Here is a 23,409-nt window from a genome sequence, read left to right on the forward strand (position 1 = left end):
CTCTAAAATTTTAAGAAGGAATATATTTATAAAATTTTAAAGGACGAAAATACTTTTATAGAAAAGAAGTGTGTTATCTTCAAATTTAAAAAATTTAATCTCAACCTTTAGACTTAGTTATTCTAACAATTCAAATAACACATAAAATTTAAAAATTTTTTAAACAATATTTAAAAACAATTAATATGGATACTAATTTAAAATTGATCGATCATGTAATATATTGATAGAATTTTTTTTTTGCAACAATAGAAATATTATTTTAATGTTGATTAACGTTAAACCTTAGAATTTTATTTTTAAGAAAAACAAGGAAATTATTTGGTGTTTCCATCTTCTTGAAATAAATATATTTCCTTAAAAAAATTGTAAACCACGGTCAATAATAATAACAATAACATTAATGATAATAATATGGGTGGCCACATTTCTTTAAGCTTTGAAATTGTCCAAAGATGTACTAGGTAAGATAAACAAAGTATGTCTTAAAATATATTAAAAAATGAAACATGTTGTAAATTCAAATTTCACCCAATATCAAATAATTGAGCAACCTCAAGAAATATAGTTTTTCTTAATAATTCTGAATGTTACACTTACAGGATGTATATATATTCATTATAACTAACTAAAAAAATTCTGAACATATATTATTTCATAATTTTCCCAATTACATCGGCATAAGGCGTTTAAACTTATATAACTCGACCCTCGGGGGAAAAAAGATTTTAGGGAAAATACATGAATGTTCAACACTCGTGATTGTCTCTCAAACCACAAATGACACATTAGATAAAAACATTTATAAAATAAATAATTTTTAAAAATGTGGCATGTAAATTATAAAAGAAATTATACACGCCAAACAACAATTCACATTTTCTATATCAAACAGAAGTCTTGGAAACCTTCACTTAGGGTAACAAAAACGGGAAACACAACAATTTTCAGACCCCGTAAGCTTATTTTCAGTTCGACGTCCCAAAAAACACGTCAGGATCCATCGTTTGTACTGTACGTCTAGTAATATCTAGTAAAAGATCGAGTTAGAGGTATTTTGTACCTTGCCTATATGAGAAAACCAATGAAACAGTAGACGCCTTGCGGAAGGCATGATTGCCGATTTGCAATTAGCGGGCGATGTGTATCATCAAAATTCAGTTTCGAATTGGTCCCGAAAGATATCATTCAACCATCTGGCTGTTTCCGTGAGAGCTCAAGCCAATGTTGTTCTCAATCCTCGTCTAATGTAGGCAAATAGAGATGCAATAACCAGATATCCAAATTTTCGATATTCTACCATGAATCTCACTTTTTTCTGCCATAATAAGATCCACTACTTCCAGAATGGGTATGATGGTGATGTCGTGATCCTCCAATCCTGCTGCTGGGACCTTCCCATGAGTTTCCACGACCATAAGCTCGGCTATTTCCACTTGGCCAATTCAATGTCTGAGCCCCGAGTCCGTTATTCTCTTCCTCTACTCTGTCATTATACTCCAAGACCAGCCTCTTAATGTCTTGTTTTTCTTCGAACTCGGCTGCTTCTGTTTCGTGCTTTGGACTAGCGTACAGTCACGAGGAATGTACATTTGCTTTCTTTGTTGTTTGTTCCCTCGCTTGACGAGAACTTTCACCTGAACCTCCCGGCTCCCTCCGGCCTCTTCATCCAATGCTTCATCACCGCTTTCCCCTCCAACAACCCTTCCATGATTATCCTTGCTAGAACCCTCGAATACGTTCATTGGTATCATCATGTTTAATGTAGGTCGGCCCCTTAGCTCCAGCTTACGATGCTCCATGCTCTCCTGTAATTAAAATTGAACAAAAATGAATAGCAAGCCAACTATTTCTTTGAAACTCAATTTGAACCCACCGATCACACTAGATGAAGAAAATTAAAAAAAAAAAAATAGTTTGCGAACACTACTGCAATAATTGAAAACAAACGAGAACTTACCTGAACTACAGCACGGAGCTCCTGGTCAAAACTGGCAACTTCTAGAGGATCGAGCTCGCCTACTTTCTGCCTGACATGAACTTCATCATCCTCATCAGAACCGGGTCCACCATCATCCTCATCATCTTCATCAGTATCACATCCATCATCATGATTCTCTTCATCCAAATCATCTTCGTTATGTCCCTCTTGTTCAATGGTTTCACTCCCTGATTCACTGATACTGTCACCGTCACCGATTTCCTCATGCATTCCACCATTTTCCTCGAAACCATTCAAAATGCTTGGTCGATCAGCTGAGATGGAATGGAAGTAGTCCTGCTAGAAGGCTTCTCGGTATCAGAGTGCTTCTCACTACTAGTCTTGTCAGTTGAAGCACTATGTTCATGTTCCTCGAGTTCTACTAAAGCTGCATTAAATTCTTCCATAGATGAATACCGGGTCATGTTGGGACGTAATTCAGCAAATAAGTCCTGCATTTATTGCATTTATACATCACAGGCAGACATTTATGCATAAAGGAAGCACCGTTAACTTTGCCCTCAAATCTTAAGTTATAATGTAACCAATCAAGTGGAGATCATACCGACAGTTGAATATCACACCCATGTTTCTATGACTAGGAGGTGGGTATCAGATATGCAATGTGTCCAACATGGATATGCTCACTTTTTCCCCAAGTTTTTCTGATATATTCGAGGAATCACACACACTATTCTCTAGACTAAATATGTTGTGGATGCAGGTGCCGGACATGGGTACCATTGGGAAAATGAAAAATAGGAGAAACATAGTATTCTAATACTAATGCTAAGATAGGTTTACTCTTTAACATTGCATGATAACAGTCGATATTGAAACAGTTCAGTGTTTGTTTGTTTTTGATAAGAATTTCAGGCCTCATTAAAAAATCCCTTCTTGATTAATGGAGCTTGTAGGGAAGCTCCTTAATCAGCGGAAGGAGGAAAAGAGTGCCTTAGGATTTTATTGAACAATAAAAACACATAAGATACAACCAACAATACAACTGACAAAACCACCCCAACAGAACCAAATAAGCTGGAAACACCCATAAAACACCCTAACTAAAAACACAAAATCAGCGAAAACAGCACTAGTAATCCCCTTACAAAACACAAAATCCAGACACCACCCTAAACAGCCATCAACAACTTTACTGACTCAGCCTATGCTTTCTTTAGCTAAGGCATCAGCCTCTAAATTGGTTGTCCTACTAACCCATCTAACAACACCTTCAAAGGCATTAAGCCTATGAGCAATATCTTTAATCAAGAAGGCATATACAACAGGACATAATTCATCCCCCTTAATCCAATCCACAGCCACCTTACTATCACTCTCTATAATCAGATGGTCCTTGATCCTCTGTCGATAGTTTGCAAAGAAAGACAACCCCATAAGAATAGCTTTTAACTCCATCAACGTAGGCGGTCCCGAACCAGCAGTTTCCTTGAAATAGCCTATAGTAGAACCTGAGGAATCTTTTAGGACTCCTCCTAACCCGCTTTTCTTCCAATCCCTTGTAATGGCAGCATCAACGTTTAATTTAACAAAACCCAAAGGAGGAGGATACCAAAGTAAAGTAGGAGAAATCTGAGTAGAGCGAAGAGAAAACAAGTCCCCAAGAGAAGGATCGGAAATGAGTGAGTCTTTAGGAATAGACACTTCTTTATACTTTGCTAAGAACCAAGAAGCAAGCCTAAACCTTGCTAAAAAGAAGAATTCTACCTTATCAAACTTCCCCCCTTCAAACACCACGAAATTCCTCATTTTCCAAGTGGTCCACAGAACGACCCCTGGAATAAAAGGCCAAATCAAAGAGTTAGACTTTAAACCATCCCAAGCTAGAAAGAAGCTTTTAGCATCCACTGGTAAAACATAACAAATCCTCCAAAAACTTAAAAACTTATTCCAAAGGGACCACACCATCGAACAAGAGAAAAACAAATGAGATGGAGACTCATCCGACATCTTGCATAGGGGACACAACACATCTTCAATTCCTTGAACACCTCTTTTGACAAGTTCAGTCCTAACAGCCAGCTTCCCATGAGCGATTTGCCAAAGAAAACACTCTACTCTTGGAGGTATTAGACCTCTCCAAATGATCTTCCAGAAAAAGACCTCCTCCGATCCCAAAGTCTCCAATGAACCTAGATTAACAACTGATCTAACAGTAAAAACCCCATCCCCAGTACCTTTCCAGATCACACGATCAGGAAATTCCAAAGAGAGTGAAAATTTTGTAATGATAGCCAACAAGTTAGACCATTGTTCAAGTTCCCAGTCATGAAGATTTCTTCTGAACTTGACATCCCAAGTCCAAACGAAAGAGATATACTCCCCAAATTCAGATAATTTCCCAAACTGATTTAAGGAAATAGAAAATAGTCTCGGAAAAATGGCATCAAGTGGATGATCCATAGCCCAAATATCTTGCCAAAACCGAATATTTTTACCACCACCAACATGAAAACTACTCATGCTTCTAAACTTAGTGCCAAAGAAGTCTTCTTTAAAATAATTATTTAGCAGTGATCTCCAAATCCAGGATACCTTAGGTGGAAGCTTATTGTCTAGAGTTAAAACTGAAGAATCGAGTCTATATTTGGCACAAACAACTTCCCTCCAAACTGAGTCCCTATCATTTGCAAACCACCAAGTCCATTTCCCCAAAAGCTCTCTATTCATAAAGTTAAGATTAAGAACTCCTAAGCCCCCTTCACTCTTCGGCTTACTAACATTGGACCAGCTAACCCAGTGAATTTTTCTAATGCCATTTCCCCCTCCCCATAGGAAATTAGACATAATAGAGTTAAGGGTTTTAAGAACCGAAGCTAGAATTTTAAATATGGAAAGATAATATGTAGGAAGCGAACATAGAACCGCCTTAATTAACACTAGTCTCCCTGCTAAAGAGAGAGATGCTGCTTTCCACCCGGATAACTTGTTAAAAAAATCATTAATGACAGGTTCCCAAATAGCTGCAGAATTTCTAGTAGCACCTAGGGGAAGTCCTAGATATTCAGAAGGAAATCTCCCAATTGAACATCCAATAAAAGTAGCCCATTCCAGCAGTTCCTCCTCATTAACATTCACACCAAACAATTTACTCTTTTTCAAATTCAGCTGTAGACCAGAAACCACTTGAAAAACTCGAAGCACCCTTTTGGCATTCTGAATTTGCATCTTTGAGGCACCAGAAAATATAATCAGATCATCCGCAAACTGTAAATGTGACACATTTACAGACCCCTGTTCTCTGCCAATCACCATTCCAGAAAACAAACCCTGTGACACTGCCCTTCGAATCAATAGATTAAGTAGCTCCCTTACTAAATTAAACAACAAAAGAGACAACAAACAACCCTGTCGAAGACCTTTAGCCATTGAGAATTCTTCAGAAGGAACTCCATTTACAAGAACCAAAACAGAAGTTGTGGTTACACACTGCCCAATCCAGCCCCTCCATCTGGACCTGAATCCCATTTTCTCCATTAATTTAAATAAAATAGATCACTCAACAAAGTCGTAAGCTTTCTTGAAATCAACCTTGAATACACAGCCCTTGAGTCCATTTTTTCTCCAATAATCCACTCCTTCATTAGCAATTAAAGAACAGTCCAGAATATGTCTACCCGGTATGAAGGCAAACTGAGTTGGACTAATGATGTCTGAAATGCAACCCCTCAATCTCCTTGACAAACACTTAGAAATGATCTTATACAACCCACCAACTAGGCTAATTGGCCTAAAGTCATCTAGACCACCAATGTTAGAGACCTTTGGAATGAGAGTGATAAAGGTTATGATTAACCTCATGTTCTCATTCTTTCCCCAAATAAAAATCATGAAAAAAATTCATAATATCAACCTTGAGGACATGCCAAAACCTTTTGAAGAAGCCCATATTTAAACCATCCGGTCCCGGTGCTTTATTACTATCACAAGATTGTATAGTCTCCCAGATTTCCTCCTCTGAAAATTCCTTCTCTAAACTTAGATTCTGCTCATTTGAAATACTAGGAAAAATCAACATGATCTCTTCCACCTCTAAAGTCGAATGCTCGTTGAAAATCTTAAAGAAGTGGTCCCTAATAGAGGTCTTAATGACAGAAGGTTCTTGAATAACATTACCCCCGATATTCAAGGCATTCAAAGCATTCCTCCTCTTCCTAATCGAAGCACAATTATGAAAAAATCTTGTATTTCTATCTCCATCTTCTATCCATTTTGATATGGACTGTTGGAACCAGATTTGCTCCTCTATTTTATAAAGTCTCCAGAATTATGTTCTTGCTGAAACTAACTCTGCTGCCATTCCACTGTTAGCACCATCCTGCAACTGTTGAATATCCAATTCTAGACTGTGGATCCTCGATTCTAAGGCTAAGATACTAGCCCCAAGAAATTGGTTCCTATTGCCCGCCCAATTCTTGATAGCAATTTTTGTATTTCTCAGTATACTATAAATTCCAGCCTTCCTCTGCTGATTCTTCCTTCTTGAATAGAAGATCTGACAAAATCCTCAAAACCACCTTCTTCCATGAGATAGTTAAAAAGTTTAAAAGGCTTTTTACCCCAATTAACACCTCCATTCTCCAACAAAATAGCATTATGGTCTGAAAGAGATCTAGGCAGTAAGGTTTGCACCAAATCAGGAAATGCACCAAGAAATTGGCCATCAACCAAAAATCGGTCCAATCTAACATGTGTAGGGGTATCTTGATTATTGCACCAAGTAAACCTTCCTCCATTTAAAGGTAAATCAATTAAGCCTGTTTGCAACATAAAAAGATTGAATATCCTCATTGAATTTCTATTCTGAGTTCTTCCGATCTTCTCTCCATCATGCAAATAAACATTAAAGTCCCCCAACACAAATCGGAGCCCTCTGACCACTTATGAACATGCTCAACTCTTCAAAAAAACTATCTTTCTCCTCCTCTATTGAAGGGCCATAAACATTGATGAAAATACAATTGAAATTATTGACACGAAATTTTCCGGATAAGACAATGAATCTTCTGTAGATAGACTGATTTTCTAATTCGAAAACTTTATCATCCCAACAACTCATTAAACCCCTTGATGAGCCAACCGATGGAGATTCAAGGACTCCTTTAAAATAACTAAACCCCTTTCTTCTAAGCATAGATCTAGGAATCTTCTCCATTTTCATTTCTTGCAGCCAAAGAAACTATGGGTGATTTTTATCAATTAACCTCTGAATAGCCCTCTGTTTTTCTTTCCTCCTCAATCCTCTCACATTCCATGAAGCAATGATAAAATTAATCTTCATCATTAATTAGTCCACAATCTAAATCCCCATCAAGCTCACCTTGATTAACCTTATTCAAAGCTTTCTCCAAGCTGATAATCTTATCCAAAAAAGCCTCCTTCCCTTGCTTAAAGGACACCCCCACTAACTTGTTGATTTCCCAAGTTGCTAAGGCTTCCTCCACTAAAATCGAAAAACCTGAAGTATAAACTGTTGAGATTGACACCTGTTCATAAGCTTCCCTTAACAAGCATCTTTTAGCTCTTCTAAAGTCCAAGCCGGAAATGAATCTAGATCTATCACCTTTTGACAACTCTCTTGCAACCTCCACTTCCACTATCTGTTGAACATCTTTTGAGGGCTGAAAATTCTCCTCCTTATTGGTCCAATCCTCCTCTCTTTCAGGAGTAACATTCATAACATTCCCATGCCAGAATTTCCTGCTCGTCGACCTTGAATAAAACCTCTTATAGCTGCTTGTTTTCCTTCTCTCTAACGAGACACTTTTTGAACACAACAATCTTTTATTTATGTACCGTGATCTCCCCCTTGAGAAGCTTTCTGCCATATTTATACTTGGCTCTAACAACATTAACTGCTGCCCAACTTGTCTAACTTCAGCCTGAAGACACTTCTCTGAATCTGACTCATTTCCCTCTTCTTCATTAGCATTTTCAGAGTTAACATTTTTGTGCTTGAGGATCATTTTGCCAAACTTGTCAATATTAATTGCTGGACCAGCTGGAATAATTTTTGAGCCAACAAGCCCAGAAAATCCCTCATTATCTGATTGGGCCTGTGATCCAAAATCAGAAAATTTTGACTTTCTAATTCCTAAGCCGGCATAATCACCAACTTTTATACTCCCAATACTCTGACTTTCTACAAGTCCACCATTAATGTCATTCCTATCTATGGAAAGTTTACCGAGTTGTTTTTCCCCACCAACTACCCCAGAATCAGAAAACCCTCTATTGTCAAACCAGCTGTCAACTTTTTGACGAAAATCTTCTGCTGAAACTGTCGAGAATATCTAAATTAAATATTAGATAGGATCAGTTTTAATTAGATAGAATCAGTTTTTATTCTATTAGTTATTAGATAGGATCATTTTTAATTAGATAGAATCAGTTTTTTATTCTATTAGTTATTAGATAGGATCATTTTTAATTAGATAGAATCATTTTTATTATGTTGCTAATTTTATGCATCTTTTTATGTAAAGTTGTTACATTGTAAAGTTTTTTTTTTCTTTATTTAAGTCAAGGATCTAGGACAACTCAAGTATTTCCTTGGAATGGAGGTGGCTAGATCCTCAAAAGGTATAAGTATCTCGCAAAGGAAATATGTCCTCGATATCTTGAAAGAGACCGGATTACTCGGATGTAAACCAGTGGCGACTCCTATTGATCCGAATCAAAAACTCGAAAAAGAAGATGGTGTCAGAGCCAAAATGGCCAAATTCTACAGAATTCTTTGAACCCATAGCCTTGCGCAAAGGTGTTAGATCATGTACCACAAAACATCCAATATCCAATTTCTTATCTTATAATAAACTCTCTCCAGATTTCAAAGCTTTTTCCACCAGGATTATGGATGATGCACTACCTAAGTCGATACATGAAGCTCTAGAAGTTCCGAGATGGAGAGAGGCAGTTTTTGAGGAGTTAAAGGCCCTGAAGAAGAATGACACGTGGGATCTAACTCCTTTACCTGAGGGGAAACAATCTGTAGGCAGCAAGTGGGTGTTCACCATCAAATACCATGCAGATGGCTCGGTCGAGAGATACAAGGCAAGACTCGTAGCACGAGGCTTCACTCAGACATACGGCCTTGACTACGAGGAGACCTTCGCACCTGTGGCCAAACTAAACACCGTACGTGTCCTACTCTCACTAGCCGCCAATCTGGATTGGACTCTCAGACAGTTTGATGTGAAGAATGCGTTCCTAAACGGTGAGCTAGAGGAAGAGGTGTATATGGAAGTTCCTCCAGGCTTTGATGAATTGAAGAAGGATGGCAAGGTCTGCAAGCTAAAGAAATCCATTTATGGATTGAAACAATCTCCGAGAGCCTGGTTCGAGAGATTCACGAGAGCTGTGAAACAACATGGTTACACTCAGGCCCAGTCTGATCATACTATGTTCTACAAACACAATAATGGTAAAATTGCTATTTTAATTGTGTATGTAGATGACATTGTTATGACAGGAGATGACACAGTAGAGTTGGAGTCGTTGAAGAACTTCTTATCCAACCAGTTTGAAGTCAAGGATCTAGGACAACTCAAGTATTTCCTTGGAATGGAGGTGGCTAGATCCTCAAAAGGTATAAGTATCTCGCAAAGGAAATATGTCCTCGATATCTTGAAAGAGACCGGATTACTCGGATGTAAACCAGTGGCGTCCTATTGATCCGAATCAAAAACTCGAAAAAGAAGATGTGTGCTGAGCCTGTGGACAAGAATCGGTATCAGAAACTGGTGGGGAAACTGATTTATTTGGCTCATACGAGACCAGATATTGCATTTGCTGTGAGCTTGGTTAGTCAGTTTATGCATTGTCCCTCAGAAAAACACTCCAAAGCTGTTTACCGGATCTTCATTACTTGAAAGGGAGTCCTGGTAAAGGAATAATGTTTTCGAAGAATGGAAGTCGAAGAGTGGAGATCTTCACTGATGCTGATTGGGGCGGAAGTTCTACAGATAGAAGATCTACTACCGGTTATCCTTTGTCTGGGGCAACTTAGTTACTTGGAGGAGCAAGAAGCAACCAGTTGTCTCTAGAAGCAGTGCGGAGGCCGAGTTCAGAGCCATGGCGCAAGGAGTATGAGTTGTTATGGCTTAGGAGGATCTTAGAGGAGCTGAAGGTTGAAAGAGAAAACCGATGAAGTTGTATTGCGACAAAAAATCGGCAATCAGTATTGCTCAGAATCCTGTACAGCATGACAGGACCAAACATGTCGAAATAGATCGACATTTCATCAAGGAGAGGCTGGAAAATGGCGATATCTGCATACCGTTTGTTCCATCATCAGAACAGCTCGCCGATGTTCTCACCAAGGGACTGTTTACTACGATGTTCGAAGGATTTCTGTCCAAGCTGGGAATGATCGATATCTATTCTCCAGCTTGAGAGGGGGTGTCGAGAATATCTAAATTAAATATTAGATAGGATCAGTTTTAATTAGATAGAATCAGTTTTTATTCTCTTAGTTATTAGATAAGATCATTTTTAATTAGATAGAATCAGTTTTTTATTCTATTAGTTATTAGATAGGATCATTTTTAATTAGATAGAATCATTTTTATTATGTTGCTAATTTTATGCATCTTTTTATGTAAAGTTGTTACATTGTAAACTCTATTTAAGTCAGCCATATTCAGCAGAAATAAACACGATTTATTCTGAACAAGTTTTTTTTTCTTTAGAAACATCTATATCATTCCAACTTTCTGACATCAATTTGAATTCTTCCTCTACAGTGACCTTCTCTCCACAACGTCCCTCACCGTGAACTTCCACCGGAGAGGTGCCAAAAAAATAACTTGAAGACTGGCACGCCGATCCCACCTTGATGCACACTTTAAATGATCTTCCATAGGAACCCAGAGAGATCACCTCTGGAACATCAAAACAACTTTCCACCCTTAATAAAATTTTCGCCGTTGTTAGGTCTTCTTTTTTCCTAGTGGCTTCATGAATGTCAACAACTATCCCCCATCTCCCTGCTATTTGTTCGAAGAACTGATCATTCCAGCATAACAGAGGGACCCCCCCTAGTTCCACCAAACAAAAGGCCATTGGGACACCATCATCATTCAACAAAGGGGCTAATAGATCAAACCATAACTCTAGTTCTTCTTTCCTCTTCAACCAAGTATTCCTTATCTCTTCAGATAAATTAAAAACAATCACACAAGAATTCCACACATGTCCCCATCTGATAATTTGGACTTCGAAACCCTCTTTAAATAGCGCCTTCTTGACTGACTCAATCTGCAATGAGTGTTTAATAATCCCTTTTAATGACCTTTTAACCCAATTGGAACTTTCAGCAGGAATATGCATTTCCAAAGTATTTTTCTTCACTTTCCCCCTATGAATATCATCGGATGAATTCGCTTTATTTCCCATTGCACTTCTGTTTGACAACAAAGCCTCTTTATAAGACCTAGTATCCTTAAAACAATTGTTTAAAACTTTCGCCTGATTGGAATTGGATGTTCCAGCAATGTTCTGACTGAGGACCTTCTTTGTAGCAACCTTCCTTCCCTTAGACCAGGAAGAAGCTCCCTTATATCTTGCAGGACCAACTGAAATATTTCTCCCATCTATCAGAACACCATTTAAGACCTCGACTGCCCTCTTCAAACCATCCTCACTCTTAAATTGAACAAAAGCAAACGTTGAAAATTTGTATTTTGGGTTCCTAGTGACTTTGGGAATGAAAACTCTCTCAATAGAACCATGTACTATGAAAATATCCCTTAATGAACGTCGGGACACCCTCCTACTAAGATTGTCGATGAACACCGTCCAGTTCTCATCGGAGACTGACTTTCCTTTGAGACTCTCCCTCTCTACGTTTTGCTCTCTCTCTCTCATCTTTTTTTTCTTCAAAACATTGTCTTTTTCCAGTTCAGTGTTTGTTAAAGGGGACTAATAATGCAAATCCTTCCTCTACAAAGAAAATAGTTTCAATAGGCATTGATCACACCATAGGAAGAGAAAACATTCTTTTTTCCATGATTAGCTCTAAAGGACAAATTCTAAAACATAAAATCAATAGTCCAATTTTACATACCTGCAAATCGAATTCAATATCCAATGGTAAGGCACCCTTGCTAAAAATATACCTCTGGAAGTGTACCACGAACAGATCAAGTTTTCTCTTGGAAGAACCTCGGTCAAAGTAGTGTCCGCATGTCTGAAGAAGAGTAATAACCATCCTGATTCGAAAACAATCCTCAGGTGGATCGAGGTTATCTTGCTAAGAACAGAGACAACAAAATCAGACCAAGTAAAATAGAATCAAACTGACATTCCGTACAAAATCTAGCACTGTTGTTGAACCTCCACATATCCCCCATATAATTGATGATTACATCAATAAGCCAGATATTCCATACCTCAAATGTATCATGGACAAAAATGAGATATCAAATAGAGTGTTTCAAAGATGACAGAAGAATCAACATGCTCATAATTGTATAGCTCCCCAAGAAAACGCATATGAGCAATGCGTCTCTGCTGCATCCCATAATCATTTAACTCCAGGCCAAGTCTAATCTCCTCTAAAACCTGAAAGTACAGAATATAACCAATCTTAAATCGCCGGGGGGATAAAAAGATATGTGTGCAAGTCGTGATGACTGAAGCTCATGTGTTTATAGCAATATATCTAATAAACTAGGGCAAAAAAATCCTAACAAAAAGGGTAAGTCCTGATGACTGAAGCTCATGTTTTCATAGCAATATATTCCCATTTTAGTTAAAAAGAATCCCACACTGGAGTCTTCAAAAATTGGTCGGGAAAAAAGTTTAATTTTAAGAAGGCCTGGTCAAAGCCTAAAATATCAGAAATTTCTCAAAAGGGCAGAGAATTCTCGAAGCATATTTACCAAACAAGTTCTCTTGTAGAGAGGAAAACAAAATAACAGCTCAGGTCATGAGCAATCTATTTTCCTGCAGCATATTTCCTAAGAAAACAAAATAATAGGATCTCTCCTTAGCCTCGGCAGAAAACCAAGGCAGACAGATTATGGAAAAAAGTACTACAGGTTAAATTATATATTAAACTTGAAACATGGAGCGGAGCCTAATTTGCAGATTTTTGTATTATCGATAGTGTTCGAAATTCAACTCAAGAAGAACTAGTTCGAAATTCAAGAAGCAAACCTCATCGACAACAGCAACAGAAAACTCATCATGATAGCGACTCAAACCAGCAGTGAGAGAAGCAATCAAGTGAATTTGATTATATTTTCCCTTGTGAACCTTCATGAAGCACTTTAAGAGGTATGGCTCACATTCACTCCATGGTAATTTACGAAATTGCCTTAGCACATGCTCAATGGAAGATTTGTCAAGATCTGTAAATAGTAACTTCCTAATATACTGCAAAAATAATTGCCATAATTCAGTAAGGTGGTATAACATCAAAACAAGTTGAGTATTTCACCAGGAAAAGAAAACTATACCTGGTGCAATGGAGGACGAACTTTAGAGACCCGTGCAGATCTTTCAGGTGGTTTGCATAGATAGTAAGCATCTTCTACGAGTGTGCTGTGTCGAGGATCTAAATTTTTTACATTTTTCAAGCGCATCAATATCTCCAACATGTTAGCCATTCTGATGGTAGTTTCAGGAGAACGATACAGAAAACAACCACAAGTCTCAAGAAGATTGCACGCAACATCAATGTTATGATGAGTAAAATCATCTAAACATGTCTGGTACAAAAAGAAAATAGAATAAGAAAGCATCCAAAACAGGTTTGCATTTGCAGCATACAACTTATACGACAACGAAAATGAGAGCAACAAGCATATTGCTCTTAATTTTTATAATTCTATTTGTTTCAAAAAGTTCATAAACTACATAAGATAGAAGTATAATCATGGGAATAAGGCAATAAGCACAGGGATAGAAACAGACATTTACCACTAAGCTGCTTTTCACATACCTTCAGACAACTGAAGACAAGACCAGGTGGTGAAATTTTGAACTTACAAAGTTCTCCAAGAAACCTAATATTCCTGATCTTTGTCTCGATGTTCATTTGATCCTGCATTTAATTTCAATTTTGAGATATGTTATACTGAAAGTCGAGATGAAGACAGTTGCAAAGTGAACCAGGGAATCTGCAGGGAAGCAAACCTTTTTATTGATTAAGAAGTTGAACTCTTCCTCCAACATCTGCAATAACATAGCAAGAACATCCTTCATACAAGTTGACAATGTTGCAACCATGCGAGAGTAGTATGGAAGCAACTCCAAAGATGTCCTTGGCACGTTAAACAATGCTCTCACAAGTCTCTTCCGATTTGATTTTGAATTCAAATAACAGAACTCCACCTAAAATTGTTAACGAACAATTCAATGATACTCTAAAGTTGCATAAAACCCCATCCGAAAATGGCATTCAACGATAGGACTGAAAGAAAGACCTATTACCGTCAATTGATCAATAAGGTCGCGACTCACACAACCTGGGAGTCTTTGCAGTAGAGCATCCAAATTTTTCCCTTCACAACCTTTGATCTTTTCCTTTTCTTTTTCTCCTTTTTTATCGGTATCTTTTTCTTTTTCCTTCCCTTTCTCCTTGTCCGGATCTTTGGTCTTTTCTTTATCCTTTTCATCTTTATCCTTCCCTTTATCTACACTTTTCCCTTCTTGCAGAGTGCCAGAGTCTGCAGAAGCCTCCACAGCATCTTGCTCAACTGGAGTATTCTGATCAGCTTCAGAAGAGGATTCCTAAAAGGTACACCAAATTACCATTTAGGAGGCATAAATCAGATCTGTGGGAAAATTTAAACAATCATTAAGTCTAGAATTACTCGCCCTGCCACACCATGCCACCGAAAAGATAAAAAGGAAAAGGGTTTTGGGCATAGGTTCACTACATCAAAATGCTTCACTTCTATTATATTTTTTTTGATAGAAGTTGGAGGTCTCATTAAAAACTCCCTTCGTATTCGTCCACATACTAAGAAGTATGTTAACGAAAATAGGAAGGAAGAAAAGAGTACCTCATATTTCATTGAATAAAAAGCCTCATTACATATGAAAACACAAAATACCCTCAAACGAGGATAAACACCATTACAAATAACATAATCACCTAAAGCTCTCACCTGCTCGACCACAAAAATCAAGAGGCAATCACCCTATACCTAAGATAAACCTCCATCAATAGGAAAACAACCCAACATTAAATGACATAACATACATAAAAACAACACCTAAAATCATTAAACCAAAAACATCCGCCTCTGAAGGGAACTCCATAAAATACCATGTATCAAAATCACCAAAAAAATCAGCTCGATAAATTATCTTTAATGAACCAAAACCACACTTCCTTCCCTTCAATCAATGTTTCCTTGTCACTTAATTCAGAACTCTTTTCTTTGTCTTGCATTTCTTCGCCACACGATTAGTTCTTAATTTCGCAAGGATAGGGGGCACCACTGGGGTATCTTCCTTTAATTGAAGTGTGTCAGTAGATGAACCATGAGAAGTAATGAGACCCATCATAAGAGCATCTTCTGAGGCCCTGAGGCTAACACCATCAGAATGATCAACTGATTTATTAGCTACATGCTCCACAATATTTAATTTTGAATGACCCACAGCCTCCATTGTGTGCAACCCCAATTTGTGCAACCCCAATTTGTTACTCGGTTTCTCATCGCTTTTGACAATCTTTATGAGTGAAACCTTTTCTAAGTGGGGACCTTCAATTGCAACATCTTTGACGGGGCAATTTAAACCTGGGGATGACACTGACGATCCTGACAGAGAATTCTCCAACGTTGCCCCGAGAAAACAATTCAGATCTGGAGAATCATCGACTTCCTCAGGGATCCAAAAGTTTGGTTTGAAAGAAGGCTCAACTTCATGCACCATGATTTCAAAAGAATTAGAACCGACCTTCAAACTTAATGACTCATCAATCCTCACTTTAGTCTCTGTGAGGATTTGAAGTTTTGCACGATCAAAAGTAGGAAACTGAGAGCTTTCATCAATTGATACTAATTTGCCCCACCTAGCCGCAATGTTCTTGAAAGTACCCCAATTTCAAGCGTGAAAAGGAATCCCTTCGCAAACTACCCATACTCGACGGCATTCTACCACTAGATTCTCCGACCAAACTTCAACTCTAGAAAACCACCCTGCAAGAGTCTCTGATTGTTCATTCTTAACCCTTCTCAATGTATCAGAATCCTCGAATATCATGAGAACTACATTCCCAGCAGCTCTCATTAATGAGAAACCGTTGAGTCCTTTGTCTTGCATTTGGCTAGCAAGATCACCGATTTTGGTATAGTTCTTGCACTACCCCATTAGGCAGTTATCCAAAACTTGAAGTTTAGCTTCGTCAACAACACCATTTACTGTATAGAGATTATTTCTTGCAACATTTTCTCTCTCGGGCTTTAGGTGGACAACTGGCGAAGACTTTCTCCAAAAAGAATGTCTTGTGTTGTATTTAGAAAAAGAGACTCCAATTTTACTACCATCAATGCGAGCGCCATTCATCTTTGAGATCGCTCTCCAGGCTTCTCCAATTGTAGCAAAGCGAATGAAACCGAAACGTAACCCTTTGAATTTCTTTTAGTTGGAATGAAGGCGTCAATAACCTGACCGTATGGGCAAAATAACGATCCAAACTGCTTCCAATGGATATTCTCTGGTAAATTATCAATTTATAACGTAAAGCAGCCAGTTCTAAACCCATTGTTGATTCTTGGATAATCTTTCTTCCTCCAGTAGTTAAAAACATGAGAATCCTGAGGAAGGATTTCCGCCTCAGAAATCTGTGCAATGACCCCTTCCACACTCCTTGCTTCAACCAACGAATCATCCCTATTCTTGTTTGTCACCAACACCATCCTCTCATATTCTTCCGCTGCCACTGTACTACTCAGCTTCTTCCTCGCCTCCTCTGATTTATGCACAGTCTTTGTCTGCTGCCCATCTCTCTGATTTTGATGCTCCACTTCACTCACCTTCGACAGTATAAAATCCACCCGTTTCGTCTTAATATCTGGTTTTTTCAAAGGATTTACGTTCTCTTTTTCCTCTATCTCGGACTGACGACTATTCTTAGTCTGGCGAGCTGAGGTTTCAACCTGTTTCTCTGTTGCTTCATCGCGATTCTTGAACGTCATTTTGAATGCAGAGGCTTCCAAACTGTTTAATTTTGAACCAAAAAAAACAGAGATGAAAAGATTTATGACAACGTGCGTGAAAACCCAGAACCAGCAACAGCGTTCTGAAAATAGAGCTCCTGAACAGTGACGGAATTTTTGAACAGTAAAATTCCGGTGAACGGCAGTGGGTGTTCACAGTTTAATACTTGGGTTTTTGTCATGAGCTTCCGGCATGCACAGCTGGAATGAACTTTGAAGACTGTTGATGGAAAAATCGGCGAAGAAAGGCGTTTAGATTTGCCCCGATTAAAGGGGAATCAATCAAAATAAACCAGGAAAAAGGAAACTCTATGGATAGACGATGATCCTTAAGAAAAAAGGCGTCAAAAGGAGGTCGGCGGCGGACGGTGGTCGGAGTACGACAGGCGGCGGACGGTGGTCGTAGTACGACGGGCGGCGGACGGCAAGCGACGGACGGTGGAATGCAAGCAACGGACGACGATGAAGAAGGCTGTTAAACATCACTCATATTCTCTCTCTCCCTCTGCCCCTGGAATTTTGAAATTTGAAATCGCCTAGGTTAGAGAGAAGCTGGAGCTTCTCTCACTTACTTTTTTCACGCGTGCAATATATGACTGACTATAGAAGTCTTTTTACTTCTATTATATTTTCTTTTTTCCCCCTTTCTTTGACAAACAATCAAATTTCTTCAGTTTTAAGCATAAGGATTATAAAGAGTAATTGCATCATTTCTAAATTAAAAGATATGGATAATGGATCATGGTTGGTAATGATTGGTGGAGCAAGGATGAACATTGAATATGAAATATTAAGAGCAGTAGCTGCTGACTCTTGAACTCAACCAAAACTTAATATATAAAACAAAAAGGACAATGTACTATTGGCAGCATAAAATCAAAGATAATGTTCAAAAGAGGATTGTTGGCTTCGAACTAACCCTAATTGAACTAATGATAATGTTCAAAACTTTGATCTACTTACAGCTGGTTGCTCTTGTTCCTTTGATGTTTGCTCACTTGCCTTGGACTCAGCTTCTCCCAATAATACTGCTGGGACAAATGCTCTGCGTAGAACATGTAAAAAATGCTCTTAACAGCAAGAAAATACATCTTTTTATATTTCCAAAAAAGACCATCAATGAAAGGCCAAATAGAGAAAGTCTCATTTTAACTAAATAGTTACCAAAACATACCTAAGATCGGGAAAGCATTCATAGAAAGCTCTAGTGTCGTCGGCATCTCATATAGCTTCCAGGTTCGAAGATTCTTTTCCAGATGCTAGAGATGAAGCATCATCCCCAGTAGTAACCCTAGTTGTGTGACTGTCCTCAGGCATGACTGGAGGCTGCATATCAAGTGCTTCTGCTAAACTGCAATAAAAAATTTAACAGTAGGTTATGTATGATTTTCTTTGGCAAATAACAAGAAGTCATAGTTACTCCTGATGCAAGAGGCATGCTTAATATACAAATTTTATAGAGGTAAAATCTAAAAATTTTGGAAAGCAGGTTGAAGTAATGGACAAATCCAACAGTTGTACAATGATTTATCATCTTAGCTACCAACTTTTGTTTTTTATGCTTTTTTTTGGGGGGGGGGTGAATAAGTTAGCTGCTAACTCCGGCAGGACCTAAGAGATCATAATTAAACCGGGGACCAGAGTTCCAACATCATAAAGTTGCCATTAAGTGTTAAAAAATGAACTTCAGTCTTCACAAATAGAACAACACTTCATCACAATTCCACTCGCTTCAATCTGTATACAAGATTACTAAATCCAAAATTTCACAAAAGAGACGATGAATCGAGGCGGGCCCAAACCTGCATTTCTGCCACAACTCTTGGTACAATTTCTCATCTCAATGTCATAAGGGATTTAAATCCTAGACTCGGTAATAGAAGAGACATCTCAGCATATCACTATTCAAATAATCTGAGGGAGCATTTAATATCCAAACCTTAATTCATATGTAGTGCACATAACAACTAGTAGCAGCTAAATATTTAAGTTTTGAAGTGCAGAAAGGTACAATTGGTTCCACTCATGGCAATTGGTAGTTATTCAGAAGAGGCTCAGTCTACAACAGTTCTCTATAAACATAGAAATATGGAAAAACTAAATACTTGTGGGATGAATGTGGCAAATTACAATGTTACATTTATGCTGGTTGGTAGTTATGTAGCAGGTGTTTGGTCCTTAGGGAATATACATCCAGAAACAGAGGGTAAAGATATCAGAATGCAACACCATCATTACTCAATGCTTATAAATTTCATTAAAAGAAAGGTTCATAGTCTTGTTAATCACAACAGCATTAATCATTCATGGATTACATAAGCATGTACAATTATTTATAGAAATAGAACAAAACAAATGATACATATTCACCACGGAAAGCTTAATATCAATTAATCTACACGTTAATCTAGTTTCCACAAAATAAAAAGTACATTTAGATAACATCATAAAGCAACTTACAATGAGACATTGCGGTACAAGTGATCATAAGATTTTCGCAGCTTTTCATACGAAGATGCATTTTCTTCGCTGAGCTCTCCTTTAGCATTTAAAATTTTTGCATTCTCATGCTCCATTCGGCGAATTGACTATAAAAGAAAAACCCCAATAATTAGGGAAAGAAAGCAGAAGGATAACGAAAGAATCAAGCTTTCAGACTTATTATGTATGAACAAAAAGATACAGCCAAGAATAAGTCCAAATAATAACCTCACAGCTTATTGCCCCTAAAAGATAACATTTTCAATTGCAAAAGCTTACCTCATGCTCAGACTGAAGAAGTTCAGTGACAGCATCATAATATACATTCAATGCCTTCCTAAAAGTTTTCTTTTGTTCCGCTGTTATTCCGAGGCCCTTAAAGAACTGTAGCAAATTGTCAACATGGAAGCTATATCAACCCATAAACTTTCATTATCAGTGTCAAAGCTACAGATAACCTAAAATTCAAAATGAACATCATAATATCTTGGAAAAAATAAAACATGATGGGAATGTCAGGCCATCAAAAGACAAATAAAAGACAAACCTCATCTTGAATTTCTTGACCAGAAATAGGAAGTCTTAGAAACACCTGCCCTTGTCGAGCAAAACTAGCAAGAAGAGTCAAATTTGACTGAGTAGCATCGTGATCCTTCAAATGCTCTGTGCTAGTAATATCCTTAATGATACTAATAAAAATTCCATTATCCTCTATAACTCCAACAAAGTAAAGTTCCAGAAGAAGTTTCAAAGTGCTACGCTTCTTCATTGCCTTCAAGTTCCTGTCTGCATCCAAATCATTTCCGGATTTTCCAGGAAAGAAGACTTTCAGGAGCCCTTGTATCAGACTTGGTGAGAAATCTTTGTACCTTTGATGAAACAGAGAGCAGATCCTTGACAGAGAGACAATTGTAAGTTCCCGACAAACTTACAATGGCTAAAAGGTTCAGTGTACAATAAAAAGCTAGCTAGCTAGCATATAGGCGAGTAATGTTGCAAATAAGTATATTCTTATTACTACAGAGAACAAATGTTAATAATCCATTATAACATTTACAAGCTTTGAGCACGTAACTTCATTGATCATAGCATATGAAGAGAACTCAGCATTAAAGAACAGTAAACTTAAAATAATACATGCAGATACAAGTTCCACAGAAATGCACATCATTCATGATGCCAAGAAATGCATACCCATATCCATCAACAGATTTGCAAACATTGAGCAAGCGAATTTACCAATAATGATGAGAAATCTATATAACAAGAAACTGGTAAGGTTATGGACAATTGCTAACTAGAAATTCTGTTATACTTAACATAAACCAGACTAGGATACTCCATAGATCTTTGGATTGTACAGTATAAAATTTTCATAGCTTAAATCATTGAATACTCATTAAAACTCAAGTCTGCTAGAAAAAATCTCAACAGGAGCACACAAGGACAATGGAGGAGGTAAAAATTTATTCTAGAAGCTGCTATAACCTATTTGAACAAAAAAGACTACAGGTTTCCTTCTTATTTCAAATCAAAATGACCTATATGGTTTCTGCTTAATCACCTTGCTTAAACAGTTATGACATTCAAGTCATTGGATTTGGCTAGTGAACCCTATAATTTTCAGCTGAACAGGATTTAAGAAACTTTCACATTTCAAATCTAAAACAAGTATGCTAATAGTATTAAATTTGTATGTCTGGATAGGAAATAACATAGGTCTTTTGTGAGACTACTTCTCACAGAAAAGTAACAGAGAAAACAATAATTTGTAATCATAAAACCTAAATATGCATTTATCAAAACATTTAATCATAATTTTTTTTGGTTCAAATTTATTCATGAAAACTACCTGAACTGCGGTTTGTATATCCGAACTCTTAAGCTTGGCATCACAAATAGCAGAGACGGCTTCACTAACAAATTTACTTAAATTGACACTTCGTAGCTCCTCCAATTTTTTTTATCACAGCTGTGTTGCGTTTAATACTAGAATCCAAAGTCCTGAGGAATCCAGAGTCTAGAACCAAGGGCAAACAATATTAACATCTATGTGACAGTTATTAAGTATCAATATCCAGAGAAATTTATTTGGTGTTAAAAAACCTAAATAAAAATGTAAATGCCTCCATGGCAACATAATAAGAAGGGCTGCAGTAGAGAACCAGTATAAAATATATAATTACAACCGATAAATATGAATTAGAAAGAAAATATATAAATATACATGTATGTATGCATATATAGTATGGGAAAAACTTTGAAAGGCCAGCTGTCCAGCACTCTACATAGCCATCAAGTCCACTGGCGTTAGTACCATACTAGGAAACCTAAGGGAAGAATGTTTCAGACGGTTTGGTTATTCACAATATAGGTTCATGGCTCCAAGGCAAAAGTCGTTTATTCACGTTGAAAAGAGAATACAGCTGGACATAACAAAAAATCTTTTGGATGATAGTGGTAAGAGTGAAATCCAAATCTAAACAATGATGAGAATCATAATTCAAGATTTGAATTGTCTAAATGCCAAGATACAGTTTCTCTACAAGCTTCAAAACCTGACTTTCTAACACGGAAACCCAATCCTGCAGCAGAATCTGACATAATAATTTTATAAACCACAAAATGCTTATCAGCACTGATATATTTGTTATTAAACATACCATAAGCTATAGTCATTTCTAATTTATAACAAAACTTAATAAGAATTAAGGACGAATTATAGATCAACTATAAGCATTTTTTTATTTCCAGCACAGACTAAAATCACTAGAAAATAAACAAATCAAGTCAACAATTTTAACACTTCCATAACCAGAAATGGGAATATAAAAACCCTAAAATGTAGTAAAATTTACTAACCAGACCTTTCAGGATTCAAATTGGTTTGACGAAGAGCCATTTTGCCCTCAATAGATTTCTTAACTTCCTCAAGACGAGCAACGGCTTCCTGAAATTAGAACAAAACATATTTAAGTGTGGTGTACCCAGTCTCAAAGTAACTTCTTATGAAGAAAAAACTTCAAGAAAGAAGAACATACAATCAAACAGTAAACCTTATATACCCATTCACGTGAAATTAACTAGGCCATTAATCGTACCTCATCGTTTTGTTTTCCTTTGTGTTCACCTCCAGCCCAAGATTCATCTTCGTGAAGATCCATCTCATCTATCTGAGTAATTAGAAGCTAAACAGTACCTTCCAAAAGGGTTGTAAATTGTAACAAATCGTTTACGTGTCAACCCAAAAACAAAATTAAAAATTAAAAAAAAAAGATTCGCATAATGACTCCTATAGCATATCTTCTTCTCACTTACGACTTCACTAAACCAATTAAAAGTGTGCCACAGTAAGAATAATAATAAATCGTAAAAGATAAAAAACAGAGAATCTTACTTCACTGAAACCATAAACACATTCAAAAACTCAATATCTAAAAATATTTTTCTCAATGAGAAAAGGGTTAAATTTTAGAGTGGATCATAGAGAGAAAGAGAGAGAGACGGAGAGAGTTTTACCTGAAAAAATATGGAAGATGCTGAGAGTGATTTGAAGTGAAAGAAAGAGAGAGGAATTAAAGGAAGGGAAGTGCGATTAAGTGTAACGAGACATATAGCGAAATACTTGAGATTGATTCGATCAAGATTTGATAAATATTTGGATTAAATAGATTCGATTTGAACTCGAGCTCGACTCAAGTTCTTAACGAGTCGAAACGAACTGCTTGATATTCGACTCGAAAAGCT

General features: G+C 37.2%; 1 pseudogene; it reads right to left on the reverse strand.

Annotated features, from left to right (window-relative positions):
- Positions 1-993: 993 nt before the first annotated feature.
- LOC120196197 lies at positions 994-22,855 on the reverse strand (annotated as a pseudogene).
- Positions 22,856-23,409: the final 554 nt, after the last annotated feature.

The sequence above is a fragment of the Hibiscus syriacus genome, unplaced genomic scaffold (genome assembly GCF_006381635.1).
Source record: "Hibiscus syriacus cultivar Baekdansim isolate YM2019G1 unplaced genomic scaffold, ASM638163v2 tig00117027_pilon, whole genome shotgun sequence".
NCBI classification, from domain to species: Eukaryota; Viridiplantae; Streptophyta; class Magnoliopsida; order Malvales; family Malvaceae; genus Hibiscus; species Hibiscus syriacus.